The 19992-nt window shown below is 42.1% G+C and overlaps 2 protein-coding genes across 2 annotated transcripts in view; one reads left to right on the plus strand and one right to left on the minus strand.

The window, feature by feature from the left end:
• dhx40 (DEAH (Asp-Glu-Ala-His) box polypeptide 40) overlaps positions 1-19992 on the plus strand; it is a 264848-nt gene that overhangs the window by 69857 nt on the left and 174999 nt on the right. The gene's annotated exons all lie outside the window — the stretch shown is intronic.
• The window catches only part of LOC140367526 (ATP-binding cassette sub-family G member 4-like), a 54094-nt gene that overhangs the window by 20652 nt on the left and 13450 nt on the right, over positions 1-19992 (minus strand). The gene's annotated exons all lie outside the window — the stretch shown is intronic.

A 19992-nucleotide genomic window follows, 5' to 3' on the forward strand; every position in this document is an offset into this window, starting at 1 on the left:
ATAATCCTTTATTGTCCCACAATGTCATAAACAACCCCATAAACTGCTGGGTCACCACTGGCAAATACATATATCAGTCAAAGTGTCAGATTTTGGAATTTGCCTATATTTATTCCATTTTGTCCACCTTCTGATAAAAGGGAACTCTCAAACTGCTTGATATGTTGTACTTAAAAATAAAGCTGTAAGCCAATTCAGTCTGTACTCTAAACACACCCCCTAAAATAGAATTAATAGGACTTTTATATGGATTCTGCCCGGATATTTTTGCTTTAATACAAGTCCCTTAAACAATTTTTTTGTGAATTTACCTTCAGCTTTTAAAAAATAATTGCTCCAACAAATGCTAAATTTACTGTCAATCGGCCAATCCCTCCAGAAACCTGCTTTACTCATTCATACATTTAACAAAGAAAACCTAGGCAGAATTTAATATCTGATTTCCTCTGTGAATAGCTTGTTTCTACTTAGAGTAAAACAGACTTAATAATTAGAGTAAAACAGGCTCCACAAACTCCAGCTGTTTGGAACAGCTTCAGTTTTAACTGGGCTCATTTTAGTGAGGCGTTTTAGGAAAAATAGGCCCTAAGCATACGGGGTAATAAATGCAAAATTTTGTGAGATCTTCATTGATTATTACGAATACTGGAAATACTGATGTTGTGCAACGACTCATAGGGTTAAGTGTTATTTATGTTTAGTTTTCTATTTTGACTGTTTGTTCTGAGTTTGAGTTAGCGTGGGAGACAACTAAGGAAATTGTCCCATGATGAGGACCACCTTCGGGATAGTTTATATATTTCCATTTCTACATTTAGCCTTGTGATATGGACGATTTAAGATCAGAGCCAGGAAGTGGGTTAGCGGAGCTGCTCGCCCATGGAGTCACTGGAGCTTTGACACAGGAGAAACACTCAGCCACACATACTGTACTGTAACATCAGTATTTGAAAGTAACTAAATACATGTACAGAATATTAAGTTTGAGGAACTGTATTCTGGTACAGCCTTTTTTGGTGGTAATCACAATACAGTTACTTTTCAAAAATCAAAGGGATACATGATGGTATTTGATCACATAAGTTAGGCTTCAAACTGCACCAGATTAGTGAGGGAGGAAAGAAAACTACAAAAATGTTTCTCCTCTAATCAGTGATAAATAAATAAGAAGTCATGGAGGCTGATTCTTTTAATAAACAGATCTAATATTAAAGTAACAAGGCTGCAACATTCTGAAAACATGAAAAGAAGGCCATATTCATGATGTATCCTCAGATCTTTTAGGAAAGGAAAAGATAGATAGATATTTTCTCTTCAAATGATTTAAAACACATAAAATGCTAAATAACCCAACTAATGACCGTGAGCAGAAATAAACAAAACCATTTTTTGTCTTCCTCAGTGACATGCCCACAGTTAAAGTGCTCTTCATAAAAGTGGAGGTTTCATTAGAGACTTTGTACAGGGGGACAATCCCGAAGTTTCAGGCAGAAAATAAAGAAAACAAAAATGAATAGGCAAAGTTCTTACATCGTCTGCCGTGCGTCTGTCAGTCCCGTATTTCCGTCTCTTTCTGGTTTGTAGTACGATGCAGCTGTCCTCAGAGTTCAGCCAGTCAGTGCAGCAGCTACAGCATCGTCTAGAGCAGGAGCGTGACGCAAAAAGGAAAGAAAGAGGGAGGGGCCCGCGGACGCACGCACAGAGAGAGTAAGGGTCACGTGCACAGGTGAGCTACTGTTAACGAAGAAGTTGGTGTAATCCCTCATTCGTCCAGGAGGGTTCCATTGTAGGAAAAGATTCAGTTGTAGTCATCTGGACAGTTTAATCATCCGCGGGCCATTCTGAATCTGCGAATCAAGACCCGGAACCTGTTTCTTTCTATCAAACTATCTCCTTTGTTTACTATCAGTCCTTTACTGGAATATCAGTCTCCTATTGTTACCTGGTTCTTTGTAACTGATAAGCATCTGAATGTCCTGGGCGTCTACCTCTCCAGGGATTCAACACTCCATTGTAAACAAAGGAAGGTTGAATCTTATACTACTATTTCTATTTAAGGACGTTTCAACTTTTTTAACAAAGATTGCCTTTTTAACTCCTCTTTCAAACCATCTTTTTTCCCAGCTTAGAATCTTCACCTCACTGTCTTCGATAGAGTGGTTAGTGGCTTTGAGACACACACACTGGTTTGGCAAAAAGATGATCTCTGCCGATGGTCCTGACTATCTGTAATGTAGCTGTATGTACCATTACATAGGCTTAGGAAGAGTACAAGGAAACAAGTAGATGTTTAAAAGGATTTATTGAGAAGGTTGTGGTGTAAGTTGACCTGCAACAGAAAAGAGAATGTAACTGTTGGTTAATCAAAATTAAATTATACCTTACCTGATGTGTCAGCCATTTTAGGTGCGCCAGACAAAAGAGTCCCCAGGGAGACGGAGCACCTTAAGTAGGTTCCGGGGCAGAACATTGGGGGAAAATAGGAGGGGTGTTTTAGGGAATTGACTGTTTTAGAATATATGTTGAGATTGAAATTGTGCACAGTAAATTAAATAAAGAATATATTTTTGTATTTAATTGAAGTATGTATATTGACACTGTTTTTCTACAGTTAGCTTTTATCTGTGCGGTTTTAGGAAGATTGAAACTTACCTGGTCCTCGGAGTAGGAGGGTCCAGTTAACCCAGTGGCCTATAAAAGGCGCCTGGCGGCAGTTGCTCGTGTCTTGCTGCTGTGTGAACATGTTGCTGTATTTTAAACCAGTTTCTTGTTTGTAAATCACTGTAAAATAAATGCTCGTGGATCTGCATCATCTAAACCGTCTCAGCTCTGCTCTGTCCTCGTCAATGCCGCTGAGGTTGCTATCCGGGCGTAACAATTGGTGTCAGAAGCTGGGGCCCAGGCAGCAGAGTAACTGAAGATGAGTACAAGAAGAAGAGTGCAGATTGATCAACACAATGATCCAGATGTGGGGACAAGTGAAGCTGCTGACCAGGGGACTGAAGCAACTTGTAACCCTGTGGACAAGTTTGAAGAGTTGACTGCGCTGGTAAGGACACTCGCACAGTCGCAGGCAGCCAGAGATCAGCGTCTTGAAAGAGAAGCAGCACAACAAGAAACAAAATGGAAAAACCTACAGCACCAAATGAGAGAAATGCAGTCTTTGGTGACTTGCGTCAGCCAAAGACGAGACCAGGAGCGGGAAATGGCTCCCTCTACAGATGAGACCGTTGATGAAGATGAAGGCCCCAGTCACTGTGAGCAGAACCGATTTTACAGAGAGATGGTGATCCACAGAGAGCCAAAGCTGTTGCCTCTGTCTCCAGACGATGACATTGAACATTTCCTCACCACTTTTGAGAGAATGGCTCAAGTCTGCAGATGGCCAAGAGATGAGTGGGCTCTCCGCCTAGTGGCTCTTCTCACAGGCAAGGCTCGCAATGCATATGTACAAATGGACATTACTGATGCTGAAAATTATGCAAAAGTGAAAGCTGCAATATTGTCAAAATATGAAATCACATCAGAGACTTATCGTAAAAGATTCCGATCTACAGAGATCCTCCCGGATGAAACCCCAAAGGAACTGTATGTGCGACTGAAGGACCTGTTCTTAAAATGGGTCAAACCAGAAAAAAATACAAAACAGGAGATTACAGAGACATTAATTTTGGAGCAGTTCCTGCAAATGGTTCACCCAGAGCTCCAAGTTTGGATCCGCGAACGGGACCCAAAGACTGCAGAACAAGCAGCAGAGCTAGCAGAGGTTTTCCAAGCAGCAAGGAAGGGATTCAACACCACCTATGGCCACAACTCTAACCAGGCGCAGAGAAGCAAAGACCGAGAATATGGACACAGAGCTCAAGCCCAAAGTAAGTCCAATGGGGGTGAAAGGGCTTTTGGTCAGAACAGGGCTTTGTCAAGACCTAGACACTTTACATCCAGCAATATTCAAAGGTCACACCCTGGTAACTATGTACATAGGTCCGATAGAGAAGTCAGGTGTTACGTGTGTAATGGGCTAGGTCATACCCAGTACTCTTGCCCTCTAGCCAATGAATCAAAGCCATCTCTTTACTGTGCAGTGCCTAGACCTGTTTTGCCCGGCCGTTTTGTAATAACCCAGAAAGCACATACCTCCCCAGTACTGATAAATGGTTACCGTACTACAGCTCTGTTAGATACGGGTGGGTTTCAGTCCGTGGTTTTGTCCAGTCTGGTGTCAAGGGAGAAATGGAGTGAGGATGAAACTAGCATTAGCTGCATTCATGGAGATGAACACCAGTATCCTACAGCAGAAGTCTACTTGACAGTTGGAGGTCAGACTTTTCTGATGCCAGTAGCTTTAGCTCCAAACCTACCCTTTGATGTGATTCTTGGTAATGATGTTCCAATCTTGCTGGACTTGGTGCAAGAATCAGAATCTGTCCCTGAGAACCTAAAAATACCTGAGAATTTACCAGAAAAAGCAAAGTCATCTAAAACTTTTAATATGGTTACTACAAGGGCTCAGAGTGCAAAAGAGTCCTTACAAGAGTTACCATTCTGGGGGGAAGACTTTGAGCCTGTGGGGGGAAAACCTGTTAAATCCAAGGCACAAAAAAGGCGTGAAAAGTTCAAAGTAACTGCTAGCAAACTCACAGAAATTCCAGTCAAACCCTCTCATCACATAGAGCTGGAACTTCCACCTGATGTATCCACTCTGCAAAAAGAGGATGCAACCCTAAAACCTTGGTTTCAAAAAGTGTCAGAAATTGAAGGGGTGAAACAGGGCAGCCCAGGGTGTGTAGAGGAGGCAACATACATCATTAAAGCGGGCATTTTATATCAATGCAAAGGTAATGTGCAAGCCTTAGCAGTACCAAAACCATTCAGATTCCAAATTATGGAGCTCGGACATTCAGTACCATGGGCGGGACACATGGCGTTCCAAAAAACTTTATGCAGAATTACAAGCAGATTTGTTTGGCCGGGCATATACAGTGACCTGTCAAAATTCTGTAATTCATGTGAAATATGTCAACTTGCTTCATCCCGCAAAGCCCCTAGAGCTATGTTGCAGCTTCTACCTATCATTGAAACTCCATTTGAAAGAATAGGAATGGACATTGTTGGGCCCTTAGAACGCAGCAGTACAGGGAACAAGTTCATTTTAGTAATCTGTGATTATGCAACTCGGTATCCGGAGGCTTTCCCTTTAAAAACAATTAAAGCCAGAAATGTTGCTAATTGTTTGTTACAGCACTTTTCCAGGGTGGGAATACCAAAAGAGGTTTTGACGGACTGTGGGACAAACTTTATGTCTAAATTATTACAGCAGGTTTATAAGCTCCTTGGGATTAAGGGTATTAGGACCACCCCATACCACCCCCAGACGGACGGGCTAGTTGAGCGGTACAACCAAACATTAAAAAATATGCTGCGCAAGTTGTCTCTCACACAGGAGCGGACTGGGACCAATGGTTGCCGTATCTGCTGTTTGCATATCGTGAAGTGCCACAGGCTTCAACGGGGTTCTCACCATTCGAGTTGCTCTATGGACGTCAAGTAAGGGGGCCACTGGACCTCCTCAAAGACTACTGGGAGAACCCAACCCCCTCAGAAGAGAACGTGGTGGCTTACGTGATAAAAATGAGGCAACGTCTGGAAGATATGTCTGCATTGGCACAAGAGACTATGAAGACTTCTCAACAAAATCAGAAGACCTGGTATGACCGCAAAGCTAGAGAAAGAAGCTTTGAAGCTGGCCAGGAGGTGCTACTTCTACTCCCCACCTCCGACAGTAAACTCCTCTCCAAATGGCATGGTCCCTATGAAATCAGCAGAAGAGTGGGTAAGGTCACATATGAACTATTTATGCCTGACAGAACAAAAAAACACCAAACGTTTCATGTGAACTTGTTAAAAGAGTTTCAGTCTCGCCAGGAATCTGTCCCTCAGCTGCTGATTTGTGGGGTGCAGGATGAATAAATACCAGAGAAGTTTATGCCTGGAAGTCTGGTTGAATCAGCAGGCATAGAGATGTCACATTTGTCTGTCTCCCAGCAGGAACAAGTGACTCCTCTCATTGACCCAGAACTGTTCAAAGACTCTCCTGGTTACACAGACCTAGTCCAGCACAACATCCGGCTAAAGAGAGAGGCTCCTCCATGTCGAAAGAGCTACAGAATTCCAGAGCGGTTGGTGCAAACATTGAAAAAGGAAATAAAATTGATGCTGGAACTAGGCATAATTGAAGTTTCAAATAGTGAATGGTGCAGTCCAGTGGTTCTGGTGCCCAAAAAGGACGGCTCTCTAAGATTTTGCATTGATTTTTGCTACTTAAATTCTGTTTCATTGTGTGATCTTTACCCAATGCCTAGAATTGACGAGCTGGTGGAGCGAGTGGGGCAGGCAAAGTACATTTCCACCTTAGACCTGAGCAAAGGCTATTGGCAGGTGGCATTGGCTCCAGAAGTCAAAGAACTGACAGGATTTAAAACTCCGTTTGGTATGTACCAATTTCGAGTGATGCCTTTTGGACTGCAGGGTGCACCAGCTACGTTTCAAAGACTAATGGACTATGTTCTGAGAGATGTTTCAGAGTTTTCAGCTGCATACTTGGATGATGTGGTTATCTACAGCCAAACCTGGGAAGAACACATGGCTCATCTGGAACAAGTCCTGCTATGCATAAAATCCGCTGGCTTAACTTTCAACCCTAAGAAATGTTGTCTGGCTCAGAGAGAGGTGGAGTACCTGGGTTTTGTCATTGGACATGGCAAACTTAGGCCCCAGGTGGGGAAAATGGAGGCCATCTATTCCTTCCCCATTCCAGCCACTAAGAAGGTGAAAAGTTTCCTAGGTCTGGTCGGCTGGTACAGGAAATTCATTCCCCACTTTGCAGACCGCTCAGCTGTTCTAAATGACCTCACCAAATCGGCAGCACCAAGAAAGGTAAAATGGACTGACCAATGTGAGTGTGCTTTTAGGGACCTCAAGGAAGCCCTGAACAAATGCACCGTTCTGCAAACTCCGGATTTTGACAAATCCTTTATCTTACAAACTGATGCATCAGGAGTGGGCCTAGGTGGAGTTCTGTTGCAGGAGGTGGATGGAGAGAAGAGACCAGTTGTGTTTCTGAGCAGGAAGCTGTTGGACAGAGAGACCAGATATTCGACCGTGGAAAAGGAGTGCTTGGCCATGAAGTGGGCGATTGAGTCGCTGAGATACTACCTGTTGGGCCGACATTTCAGTTTGGAAACGGATCATCGTGCTCTCCAGTGGCTCCACAAAATGAAGGACTCGAATACGAGAATTGCTGGTTGGTACCTGGCTTTGCAACCATTCAACTTCTCTGTTTTCTACAAGCCTGGCAAGTCAAACATAGTTGCTGACTCACTGTCCAGAGTGTTTGAAGAGTAGATGTACTTTATCCGTAAAAGAGGGGGGAAGAAATGTAATGTAGCTGTATGTACCATTACATAGGCTTAGGAAGAGTACAAGGAAACAAGTAGATGTTTAAAAGGATTTATTGAGAAGGTTGTGGTGTAAGTTGACCTGCAACAGAAAAGAGAATGTAACTGTTGGTTAATCAAAATTAAATTATACCTTACCTGATGTGTCAGCCATTTTAGGTGCGCCAGACAAAAGAGTCCCCAGGGAGACGGAGCACCTTAAGTAGGTTCCGGGGCAGAACATTGGGGGAAAATAGGAGGGGTGTTTTAGGGAATTGACTGTTTTAGAATATATGTTGAGATTGAAATTGTGCACAGTAAATTAAATAAAGAATATATTTTTGTATTTAATTGAAGTATGTATATTGACACTGTTTTTCTACAGTTAGCTTTTATCTGTGCGGTTTTAGGAAGATTGAAACTTACCTGGTCCTCGGAGTAGGAGGGTCCAGTTAACCCAGTGGCCTATAAAAGGCGCCTGGCGGCAGTTGCTCGTGTCTTGCTGCTGTGTGAACATGTTGCTGTATTTTAAACCAGTTTCTTGTTTGTAAATCACTGTAAAATAAATGCACGTGGATCTGCATCATCTAAACAGTCTCAGCTCTGCTCTGTCCTCGTCAATGCCGCTGAGGTTGCTATCCGGGCGTAACACTATCTTACATATCTTTACATTAGGGGGGATTCTGATAAAAATGTAGGACATTCTCTACATATGTGGGACAGGAAATGGCTGTGCAGGATGACCAAAAGAGGGACAGGTGGTCACCCTAGTGAGAGGAGCAGCAAGACATCGTAGACCGCGGCTCATTTTCTTAAAAAGAGCCAAATTTGTAGTTGTTCACACAGAATGTAAAATAATTATGATAAGACTGCTTGTTCACCACTTCTACCAAACAGACCGCTTGTTCACTAACCATTCCTAACCACCGTTCCTAACAAACATTACAGATGAGATATATAACATTTACAGTAAAGTTATGAACAGTTTGAAGGACGCTCCAGTTCAGAGCTACAGTGCGTTTGTTATGTTGTTTGTTGTTGTTGTTGTTGTTAAGAAAGAGATGCTGCAGGGAGCAATGAAAAGACAGGATTAAAGTGACACATTTTAAAATCACTCAAGCTTCCATTTGAGATTGTTGACTATAGGAATATTCCAACTTCTTAAAATATTTGTTTTGCCTTTTTGCTCTTCATGTAGTTTATTGAGATATTTTGTGCTACCAGGGGAAATAAACTGCTATGTAATGTTTGTCTTTTAATAATAATGTGGTTTTCAGGGATTGGATGCTTTGTACCAAAAGCTCATGAACCAATTATTGTGAATTTTACAAAGTGGTGAGACTTCAGCTTTCAACATACAGTCCTGAATGTTACATAAAGTATAAGATAAGATATTCCTTTATTGATGTTGCTATAAAGCTCTATTCAAATACAAATGTCTCCTGTTATTCTGTGATACAATAAGAACATTTCTTATAATTCATATTTGTTACAAATTAAACTGTATCATTTGTGAGTAGTTAAACAGAAATGCCACTCAATATATTTATTAATTTAATGTATTATTTGAAAAGGGACATTGCACATTAAACATAGTTAAACAATGTACATGTGCCTGACTTTCTGCAGGTCTAAGAAAACTGCCCCCACATGTGCCCCCTTTAACCATTGAAGATGTATTTGGCAATGGTACACAAAACATATATATATATATATATATATATATATATATATATATATATATATATATATATATATATATATATATATATACAGCTCTCTGAATGGGGGCCAAAATCAATACACAAAATAAATACATAAATTAATGAATGAATCAATGAATTTAAAACATTTAATTGTAAACTGTGGACTACACTCATAACACTTAACAGTTTGATGATGATTAATTGTAGACACTAACATTTTTTCTCTTCCTTGTTAAGAACCATTCACAAGAAGGAAAAATAGACATTCAAGTCCTTGAGAGATGCAGTGTTACATCATCATATAACACAAAGTACACAAATGGGTGTTACTAGTCGGGAGCATCAGGCTTATTTGAGCCGATACTGATACACAATGTATTTCTTGCTGTTCCAAAATTAGTATTATATTTTAAAATCCATACCAAGGTCTGCACATTTTATTATTTTATAGTAAAGTCTACAAAATACAAAAAATATCTGTTTTGATTGTGTAAGATACAGCCATATATGTTTTTATTTCTGTTTAATTTCTAAACTGGAAATAAAATATGTTCCAAATAACAGCAATATTTTCAGTAGTGTGTTGATCCCAATATCTTTGAAACCGTCTGATATCGCTGATACCAATAATGGAACCAAATTGCAAATCTAGATTATAAAACCCAATGAAAACAGTATGAACCTAGTTACAAATAAGAAATGATTCGAAAGTATGGTATTACATGTTTATTAATCAGTTAAATTCATATTATATCACTACACATGTGTCTTGATGCACTTGTGTGTAGAGATTGTGTAATCTTCAGTAACTGGAATAGTTGAAGATGATCTCATCGTTTGCAGTTGGGATGTAGCACCCGATACCTGTAAGTATATAATATTATTCAGACATAGTATTGACTTTAAATATTTTTCATAGGCTGAGAATTAAGAAATGCACCTCAATGTACAAATACAAAGACTCTTTAACAACTGGTATTGCACATATTGGTCACACTTTGCTAGAACATTTGCATGTTTTTGTCTCATCATATTGGAAGTTTTAACTCACCAACATCAGGTATTATGACAGTCCCATCTGGTTTTTTGACCTTCAGCTGCCAGTAGGTGCGCTGAGTGAAGTCTCCTGCCAGACCATTCACACTTTCCAAAAAGGGGCCGTAATTTTGGTCTTCACTGTAGGTAAACCTGAGCACAACAATGAACATAGATAATCAGAAAACTCAAGTCACATGGGATGACAAAGTCATCAAATTCAGCTCTTACTTAAAGTTGTTGTTGCTATCCTGGAGTCTTCTCATTGCTCCCAGTAGAATGCCTCTGTAGACCACATAGGTGCTGTACTTTCTGTTGGGCCCATGGGTCAGCGAGTTTGTCACCAGAATTGTGATGGGAGTCTCGTTGGAGTGTGGTTCTAAAAGATATAACAAATACAACATCCATGGATGTGGGAAAAACTCAAATGTGTTCACGCTCCTGGTTTAGTCCTGATACAGACTTGGTTTAATCTTCTAGTTCTAGTCTTTGTTTTGTCATGGTCAAGTCTAGGTTTAGTTCCCTTTGTCCAAGACGTCCAGTGTGTGTCTGTACATACCTGGGGTGGTCTTGGCATGGCCATGAGACTGTCCACCTGCCATTCAAAAACATATTTTAGAGAAATGTAAATCATTTCTTACAATAAAGTAGAAGAGACAACACAACTTACATTCAGAAGTGACAGTCAAAAGTACAAGCACAAGCAGCAGAGAGGCAGAGGAATGCATCGCCATCATAAACCAGATTAACTATCCCTGATTTGAGTTTCTCCTTTTAAAGTGCCAATTATTCATGTGTCATCATTGGATGACCAGCACTGCACAATCATTGTGAAATGATACAAAGTGTTTTTGTTCAACCACAGGACAAAAACTGGTGTGGTGGTTATGTTGTCATGAGGATATCAACATCAAGATCGTTTTTATCTAAAAGAACAATGCATCGTCATAGAGCGACTTGGATTAAAGTAGCTGGTCTTATTTCATGATTTTTTTTAACAACATTTCATAAAATAAGGCCATCTACTGTAATGTTGATATCAGGACGTTTCTCCAAATAGAACAAACAAAGAGAAACTGGCCCAACCCTTTGTTGTGGTTTAGAACATAATCTCCTAAATGAGGAGTGAGGCACTAAAAAAACATATTGTGTCTCAAATTTCACCAAACACTCAATGGTTAACACAAGCAATAACAGCTGTCAGAACTTATACATTAAAGAATCTCTTTTCTGATAAATAACAAATAGCATTGATTACATGTGTAATGACGAGCGGTAGTTTAGTTGCAAACGTGTTTATTTCCCCGAACCAGGCAGCACAAGGTAATCCTTATCACTCACAGGTTTGATTACAGATCTCATGCAGGTGGTCACACTCCCATATATAGTGTTTGCCCTCGAGCATCCGGGTCAAGTGTCAACACATAACATGTATACATATGACATCTCCCCCTTTTATGTAACCTCCCCAAACCAAAATTACAATAAACAACTTATTTCAGCTTACTCATATTAGCAGATAACGTAGGGTCTTAAACAATAACTGAACAAACACTGTAAATGTTTAGAAAAGTGCATACAATGTCTTTTTTTTTTCCTTTTTTTTTTTTTTTACATATTCATCCCCAAAAGCAATATTGTGAAAAATACACCCATAGAAGCTATAAATTCAGCCTCTTAACTGGTCTACACACGTCCAGACCTGGTACACACTCGCGATGGCGATACTTCCGATGGGCGTGTGTCAATTTGAGTCTCTTGAGCGGAGGAGCCAGTGGACGGAGCAGGCTCAACCGCAGCAGGCTCAATGGCTCCACTCTCAGCTGATGCAGGAAGAGGAACAGTGTCAGATGGTGTAGAGTTATTCACACAAAGATGGCGACGGTTACGACGCAACATTGCTCCTTGTGGAGTTTGGACATGGTAAGACCTTGGAGTAGTGGCCTCCCCTGAAACAACGGCGGGCGTCACCCAAGTCTTTTCCTGATCCAGCTTAGCAACTACAGCATCTCCTGGACGCAGTGGAGGAAGTGGTCTGGCCCCATGGCGACGGTTGAAGTAAAAAGCTTGTTTGGCCTTTTCTGTGGCATCTTTCTGCATGACAGTCTTTTTGTTGGGCCACTTTGGTTGAAGATTCTTCTCCAGTGTGGGAAGAGTTGTTCTGATTTTCCTTCCCATGAGGAGCTCAGCTGGACTGACTCCGGTGGTGGCACAAGGTGTTGACCTGTAGCACATGAGAGCAATGAGCGGATCCTCCTGCCTGAGGATTTTCTTTGCGGTTTGCACTGCTCTTTCTGCATGGCCATTTCCCTGAGGGTTGTGAGGACTGGACGTGATATGTTTAAAGTCCATTTCACGCGATAACTCTCTGAATTCCGCGCTGGAAAACTGAGGTCCATTGTCACTTACCACCTCATCAGGTATCCCAAATCGGGCAAAAGTGCCTTTCAGTCTTTGTATTACCTGAAAGCTTGTGGTAGAAGGCAGTTGCAGAATTTCCAAAAAACGTGAATAGTAGTCAGATACGATCAGGTAGTTGGTTTTGTTGTACTCACACAGATCCAGTCCTAGTCTTTTCCAAGGTTGATCTGGCAACGGTGTTGAGATGAGTGGCTCCCTCTGCTGGGTGTGCCTCTGCTCCTGGCAGGTGCGGCACTGAGTCACCATGTCTTTGAGCTCAGTAGAGAGTCCTGGCCACCAAACAGAGGAGTTTGCCCTGTCTCTGCACTTTGTAAGTCCTTGGTGTCCAGCATGTATTTTCTTTAGGATATCTGCCCTCTCCGATTTGGGAATCACTATTCGACACCCCCGTATCACAAAGCCATTGCTCTCTGACAGTTCATGTTTAACTTTCATGTACGCACGGGCATTTAGTGGTACTTTGTCTTTGAATTCAGGCCATCCATTCCTGATGAGCTTAACGACGGTTTGCAGATCATTGTCCTTTGCTGTAGCCGCTCTTATACTGTCCATGCGGCTGGGAGAGGCTGGAATGCCCTGCACCACAGTGGCTATGTAGCACTCCACCTCACTGTGCGTGTCGATTTGCTCTTTTGTGTATGATTGTGGGCTACGTGACAGAGTATCTGCAACAACTAGAGATTTACCTGGCACATGAACAGCCTCTGGTTTGTACCTCATGAGCCGCATTAGAAGGCGCTGACATCTCAGTGGTACATTATCCAAGCTCTGACTGTTGATGAGAGGCACTAACGGTCTGTGATCTGTCTCTAGCCTAAAATGGTCTAAGCCACACAAATACTTGTCAAACTTTTCACAAGCCCAAACACTGGCTAAACACTCTTTCTCTATCTGAGCATAACGAGTTTCAGCTTCAGTGAGACGTCGGGAGCAGAAGGCGACTGGTTTCCACATTTCCCCATGGAGTTGAAGTAGCACCGCCCCCAACCCGTAGCTGCTTGCATCTGCGGACACAGTAGTTTGTTTAGTGATGTCATAAAATGCAAGGACTGGTGCTGTTGTCAGCATGCTTTTAATATCCTCAAAAGATGACTGCTGTGAGGGACCCCAGGTCCAGGCATTTTTAGTCTTTAATAAATCATACAGTGGCTGACCAATAGTGGCAAGTGCCGGAATGTACTTGCCCAGGTAGTTGACCATGCCGAGCACTCTCTTCAGCTCTTGGATGTCCCGTGGTGGCGGCAGCTGCCTAATAGCCTCAACCTTTTCGGGGTCTGGTCTCACCCCAGAGTGGTCAATCAGATGACCCAGGAATCGCAGTTGACTCTGCTTCAGGGAGCACTTTTCTTTGTTGAGCTTTAGGCCAGCTGTCTCAACGCGATGTAAAACTTTGTTTAGACGAGCGTCGTGTTCTTCCATAGTGGCTCCATACACCAAGATGTCGTCCATGAAAACCTCCACACCCGGCAAACCTTCCAGAGTCTCAAGCATTTTCCGCTGGAAGATTTCCGGTGCACTTGTTATTCCAAAAGGTAGCCTTTTGAAGCAGTACCTGCCAAATGGTGTTATGAATGTTGTTAGTTTACAGCTGTTCTCATGCAGGGGAATCTGCCAGAATCCACTGGCCGCATCGAGAGATGAGAACACTGTTGCACCACTTAATTTTGAGGTTATCTCATCGGACGTTGGTAAAATGTAGCGCTCTCTTTTCACTGACTTGTTGAGTTTTGTGAGGTCCACGCAGATTCTCGCTTTGCCCGTGTGTTTCTTTAAAACCGGGACCATTGGAGCGCACCATTCAGTTGGCTGAGTGACACGTTCTATTACACCATTTTGTTCCATTCTAACTAGTTCCTCTTTAACCTTTTGTAGCATTGGAAATGGCACACGGCGTGCGGTGTGTACAGCATATGGCACAGCATCCTCTCTTAACAGGATCTTAACTGGTTCAGTCTTTAAAGTGCCATGTTCCCCATAAGGCTGTCCCTCCTTCAATGAGACTGCATCTACTCTCCTCACAATGTTCATTTTGACTGACAGGGAGCGGCTGAGTAGATTGTTGACTCTGCGTCCACGGACCACATACATTTTTGTTGCATAACGTTTGCCTTTATAATTTATAGTCACATCAAAACAACCAAGACACATTAATTCTCCACCTGGGCTGTCCAGTGGAAGATCGGATGGCTGCAGTGCTATTCCAGGGGCAACTGTGTGGAAAGTGTCTTCATTTATTACATTTACATCCGCCCCTGTGTCGATTTTAAATTCGACCGGGACAGAATCCACCTGTAGAAATACAGTCCATTCATTTTTGTCTTTAGGGGTGCTGACTGAGCCCAGAAAGTAGGAGGTTTGTCCAGTAGTTTCATTCTCTGTGACTTCATTTACTGACCTGCCACTACGACACACTCTGGCCCAATGTCCCATCTTGTGACAACAATGACATGTGGCTTTTGAAGCTGGGCACTTCTCCTCAGTTCTATGAGCCGTTTTCCCACATCTGCCACACTTTCTGTCTGAATCACCCCATCTTCTGCCCACATTTGACTTGCCTTGCTTGTATGGCGTTTTCCACGTCGTGCCTCTGCCTTTGCGCCGCACCTCCTGCACAGCCCCTGCTGCGTCTCCTTGCAGACTTATCTGAGCCGCGACCTCCTCGGACTGCCTCACACTCTGGATTGTGAGCGCTAACGTGAGATCCGACATCAGCTGCAGTTTTCGTGAGATGTCCTTGTCCAAGATGCCCACAACGATCCGGTCACGGAGATGCTCCTCTCTGGCGGCTCCGAACTCGCAATGCTCCGAGAGCTCATACAAAGCTCGTATGAAGCTCTCCGCTCTCTCGCCGGGCCGCTGGACGCGCTGGTGAAAACACGCTCTCTCGTGAATCACGTTCCTCCGCGGAAAGAAGTATTCGTCAAACTTTGTCAGTAAAATCCTTATGTCATCACGGTCCTCGTCTGCAGCGAACGTGAATGACTTATAAATGTTCTCTGCTTCAGCGCCCATGGCATAGATCAGGCAGCTCACCTGCACTGGTCCCTCTTCTTTATTGAGTTTTGTGGCGATCCTGTATCGCTCAAACCGCTGTTTCCAGTCCGGCCATTCTGTCGGCTTGTCGAAGGGAAAGTTCACGGGTGGATTAAATTTTGCCATTGCGCTTCAAAGTCTCTTTTTTTGTGTGAAAAACTTGTGAGAACACAAAGTGACCACTACATACCTTTGGTGGCCTTGGTATGACCATGAGTATGTATCCTTTAAGATGGAGCTCAAACAGTCTTACTGAGATGCTTTTGCACAGACTTTGATGGTCATTACAGGTGGTTTCAATGTGCATATTGATAATATTTATTGCTAAAGAGCTTGATGCTGTCCTTGAAACCTTCAGTCTTACTCAGCATGTGAGTGGTCATTTCTGTGTCTTCTTTGACATGTCTGTTTTTCCCAAACCACCGGCTGGTCCTGCAGTTGTTCAGAGGAGACACATAAATGATGGAACAGGAGCACTGTTTATGGAAATGATGAACTTTGAAAATGTCTCATATTCTAATGTAAATGATTTGTTGAACTCTGTTACATCTAGTGTTTTGAATATTCTGGACGCCATTGCCCCTATGAAGGCTAAAGTGGTTAAAAAATAAGCAGAAGGTGCCATGGAGAAACGATGATTCGGTCAGGGCACAGAAAAGGGAGTGCTGACGGGCCGAACAACTATGGCGCAAGTCAAAGCTCCAGGTTCAAAAAGAGATTTACAGAGAAAAGTGTACAATCTCATTTTATGTAGAACTATGGAAAGATATCTTTCTGAACTAATGGAAGCTGCAGTAACAACTAACCTGTTTGCCACAGTAAACAGATTAACAAACCCTCCAGCTCAGCTGCCATTAGAACTAATTTCCACATCCAAGTGTAATGAGTTTGCATTATTGTTTAATTACATAGTTCAGGGCATTAAAAATGCAATAAATCCCACAATGCCAAAAGTAACCCTAAAACTACCTCGACACGTAAGAGTTAACTCACTTTGCACCCGTAACTGACAAAACTGTCCAGGAGATGATTATCAGTCTGAGTTAAGCTACGTACACACCGCAGCGTACAAAGTGTTTACATTCAAAGTCTATGTAAACGCGCGTCTTGGCGTCCTGCATTTTTTGCGGCGTGATTCCTGCATTTTGAGCGTTGGGCGCGGTGTGTTGGAGGCGGTTGATTGTCCAACACAGAAAACTTGAACAAAGCTGAACTTTTCTGCTGCAGACGCGGCACAGCAGCAAATCAGAGATTACGCTCCAGTGACGTGTTACGCACAACCCGGAAGGAGACCCAAAACAAAACCCGCAACGATAAAAAAAAATCCTTAAGATGCAGCTCTTGGATCAAATAATGATGTTGACTAAACTGTGGGTATCTGTGTATCTGTGGGTCCCAGACAAGCCCATTGCCTCCGGTTTTGGACTCTGTAAAGTTAATAAACCAAAGCCACTCTCTCCAGCTGGTTCACCTTTAAACTCCGTTACACCACGAGAAAAGCAACACCGAAATGTACAGGCGTACAACTTCTGCGACAGGCGCCAATTTGAACAGATTAATGCTTCTTTCTGTTGCTTACAGGTTGTTAGCCCCACTTACTCACATAGTAACATGTCGTTTCAATCTGGAACATTCTCAAGGGCTTTTAAAACTGCGGTCATAAAGCCTCTCCTAAAGAGTAATTACCGGCCCGTCTCTAATCTGCCATTTTGGGGCAAATTCCTTGAAAAGGTTGTTTACCAAAGACTCACGGATTTCCTCTTAAAGAACCCATATCATGCTATTTTTCCCATTTCAGTCTACCCTAAGGGTATATTTTATAATAATAAGTGTTGTGCAACACCCACAACAATAGTTACGAAATATCACCCATATCTTGGACCCATGGATCTTTTATAATATCTGGATAGGGTTTGGCTAGCCGCAGCATGTCGCAGACTCCCCCAGTGGCCACTCCATTGGTACTGCAGCCAAAGAAACCGTGCGTCCGAAAAGCTTTTTTTCCCTAGAGCGCAATGTAACGAAAAACTACTCGTGTTCAGCTGAAAGAGCACCAAGAGCTTTCAGAAAAGACGGATATAGCGGCAATTCTTACCTATTTATGGGTCATAGACTTTTTCTAATTTTAAGATTCTTCGGTTGTCTTTAAAACGCAATTCAAGCTGTTAGTTTTGGCTACGCTCTAGCGCGCCCCTCTAGTCCAGCTCGTGACCGTCTAGACCAATCATAGCGCGTGTAGGTGAAGTGAATGGGCCGAGATGCCGTGGGTGAGCCCAAATGCCACGAATAAGCTACAGGCGTAAAACTATGAATCTATGAGTTTAATATCTGAACAAATCATGGAACTAATGACCACCACGGATCTGAGAGCCGTGGATCTACGACTCAGAAGCGATGTCTTGAAATGTTTCTGCCTGAAAATCTAAATCACGTAATAAATGGTATGGAAATGGAATGTTTTGCCAAGTATAAACTAATCGATGTTACGTTTCGTGTCCATCAGTGTGTTATCTGTATAACACAGACAAGAAACCTAAATACGGACTTCATCATGACTTTAGCATGTTTTGCATGTAGATAAACATGTCATCTGAATACATTTGACATGTTGTAGAATGATGTGATTAAAAATCTGTAATTTAAGAAAACAATGTTAGATCAAACAGTCCATATAATAAGGACCAGAATTATTTCCATTGTCAGTGAAAAAGTTTCTTAAAACCAGTTGTTTAATATTTGGCTTTATCTCACACTGCGCTATGCGTTGCTCTAGTAACTCTCTCTGATTGGTCAGTACGATCACATGGTACGCAAACCGGACGCAGTCTTACGTCACTTCTGGGCTGCAGTGTCCGAAGAGCTAAAGGCTAACTGGCGACATGCACTACTGAGCAGCTCTCATTGACTTGAATGGGCGGCCATCTTGGCTGCTGGGGGCTTGCTTGGACCCATGCTTGGACCCCCCTCACAAACCAGGAAATGAGGGGGAAAGGGGGGCCATGCCATGGCCATGCAGTGATTATGACGCGTTGCAGTGAGTAGGCCCCGTCCAAATGCAGATCCAACAAGGATTGAGAAAATATGTAAAAAAAATAAGGGAGTATCTACAGAGCCGCGGCGCGCAGCCGAAACTGCCATGTTATTTTGTGCCGGCCGTGCGCCGCGGCTCCTGAAACTGCTGCGCTATTTGACCGTGTTTTAGCGCCATTTTAGACCGCGCCGGGTTAAGGTTAGGGTTAGGGTTAAGGTTAAGGTTAAGGTTAAGGTTAAGGTTAGGGTCAGGGTAAGGGTTAGCCATGAGGCTATATGGAAGTGCCGGTTCCTGAAACTGCGCCCGCCGCTCTGCAGCCACGGCCAAAAAATAAATACATAAAAAAGTAATAATAAAAAATATGTACAAACCAACATAAACAACATTATATTTCCATTTTATGTGACAAACACGACCGATGCCTCTGTTAATCTGTGGTTTGTTTCTGAAATCAAGTTATTCCAAAAGAACACTCCAAAAATCTAATGTATCTTGGTTCATCTTGCTGCAATCCAGACTACTTATTTGTTAGAGGTCTTTTTATTTATTATTTAACAATAGGAAATACATAATTTGGTTCAATTTCCCCAAAACTTAACAGCTTGCTTTCGGTTCATTTTTTTTTTTTTTTTCAAAGCGCCTCTTCAGGTAAACTTGTGCACTGCAGTTTAATGACATGTTCAGTAGATCTGCTTCTGACAAACAAAAGTTAAAGCTATCTTACAGGGCTGGTTGTACGGAGGACTTAGTGTGATAAAATGAAATGATTAAATGCACACACTGTAAATTTTATATACCGGTATAATTAATTAAAATCATACGATGAAGTAAATACATGTACAATGAATTACTTGAATGTACAATAAATCATTAATCAAAATTAATTTCAATTTACATTTGAAGCATGACATTAACACATCTTTTTAATTAATCCATGATTTCATGGTGTTTGTGCAACCATTAAAAGGATAAATTAATTATTATTAATTATCACAATCACAATCAGATAAGTTTTATTGCCATTGTCAATTAACAAAATTCACAACATAGGAACAATGAACAACAACAATGAACCGCAATGAACTGTGGCAAATCAACATGCTTCAGCCATTGTGTGTGTCTGCAGTGGAGGGAAAGGACAAAAGTAACTATAATTTTGGCAACAGGGAAATGGCATCCCCCCTCGAATCGCCTGCTGATGACTCCCACAATGGACGTCTCTAAACCAGGACTAAACACAGATGCTTGTCCGTCTCTTCCTTGCCCCAGCTAAACACAAGAGCAGCCGTGATACTCAAGTCCATTTCCTCATAAACATGTGATTGTAGTA

This window comes from Eucyclogobius newberryi, unplaced genomic scaffold (genome assembly GCF_026437365.1).
Source record: "Eucyclogobius newberryi isolate DKJ021-1_F unplaced genomic scaffold, fEucNew1.0.hap1 SCAF_10, whole genome shotgun sequence".
NCBI lineage: Eukaryota > Metazoa > Chordata > Actinopteri > Gobiiformes > Gobiidae > Eucyclogobius > Eucyclogobius newberryi.